This window comes from Corvus brachyrhynchos, unplaced genomic scaffold (assembly GCF_000691975.1).
Source record: "Corvus brachyrhynchos isolate BGI_N302 unplaced genomic scaffold, ASM69197v1 scaffold302, whole genome shotgun sequence".
NCBI classification, from domain to species: Eukaryota; Metazoa; Chordata; class Aves; order Passeriformes; family Corvidae; genus Corvus; species Corvus brachyrhynchos.
In genome coordinates, this window is record NW_008237244.1 from 3600610 (window position 1) to 3602137 (window position 1528).

Sequence of the window (1528 nt, forward strand, 5' to 3'; positions counted from 1 at the left end):
GCGCGCCCCCCGCCGCGCTGGCTGCGCTTGGAATGAGCCCGGTGAGGGCGAACTGGCTCGGCGCTTCCTTGGCAAAGCTTGTAGTTCGTCTCGCAGTTCTTGAGTGGCAGAAATAAACTCTATTTCTCTATAAGGAAAGATATTATCGGAGGAGGTAATGGAATGCTTTGAATTTACCCCAAGTTCTGAAGCTGTGAACATTTGTTTTCTTTCACAGTGCCCTCCTAATCCGCTCCCAAAGTTGCTGCTGTTGGGGTGGCTGGAATTTCCTCGTGTAACTGATATAAAAGGTAACATTAAGATCACTGCCGCTACCCGTAGTTAGTGCCCTGATGGTGGGAGGACACACAGCATTAGGAGGAAGGACCCCGTCCTGCGTATTCAAGCACTGATGCAGATTTGAGCTAAACTTCCTACCAAGCAGCTGACTTTTCATGTTTTATTATTTGAGGCTTGCACTGTCCTCTAGATGAAATAATGAAGAAAATCCTGTCAGGATGTCTGTATGTCTACCCTGACCCTAAGCATAATTTATTTACTGCCATCCATCTTGGCTTGCTACCAAATTCCACAATTTATCATCAAAATATAACATTGAAAAGTACTCCAATGCTTCCCTATATGGTTGCTTTGGGGCTCTTCATTATTTCATACATACATCTGCACAGAACAGGAACTTCAAGATAAAAGCTCACTTGGCACAGAGGAACATTGCTAACTATGCTTTATCCCTACTTGTAAAGCCACTATAGTAAATTAAATTAAAAATACTTTAAGTAGGAACTTTACATAACCTCTGTTGTTAGTTTGTCCTTATAAAACTTTCAGGGGGTTGGCAGGGATTTTGTGTATGAAAAGAAAAGCCACTTGGCACTGAATTTATAATTTTGACTGGATTCTATGCACAAGCCAAGTATTTTCAAGATTCATATTCAAATATGAAAGTAAAATTCTTGTAAAATGAAACATCAGTATAGACAAAACAAATATTCAGCTGGCCAAAGGAAAATCACAACCCGTGAGGTCTGGACTATCTCGACGTAGCCCTGAGAGACCTTGTCCTTTAGTACCAGAGAGTAGGAAATTTAACGATGAAACCTTTGCATAGGCATACCTTGTGGAAGGTAAGAGCATTTGCTTCATGAGGTCTATTGACCAAGGACTTGACCTTTTCAAAGCAAAGGTGGCAATAAATTAAGGGGGATTCCATAAACAAGGGCACACATATGCAAACCTGGTGGAAAAGAGACAAGGGAGACAATGATAAAACCCAAAGTCTCAGGTTACTGATTGATGGGCCATTGAGGAGCTTTCGACAGGGTCATTTGGAGTTTGTAACTGATAAGAAGGGGCAAACAAGAAGAACGGGAGGGTTTGGGATATTTGAAGGGGAGTCTACAAAACTTTGGAAGGAATAATTAGAGGAAGGGGATTGTGAATGTGAAAAGCGAGGTTCACTCTCCTGTGAGAATTTAAAGGGTTAAATATAAAGACAGTAAGAGACACACAAAATAAAGCAAAGGGATAA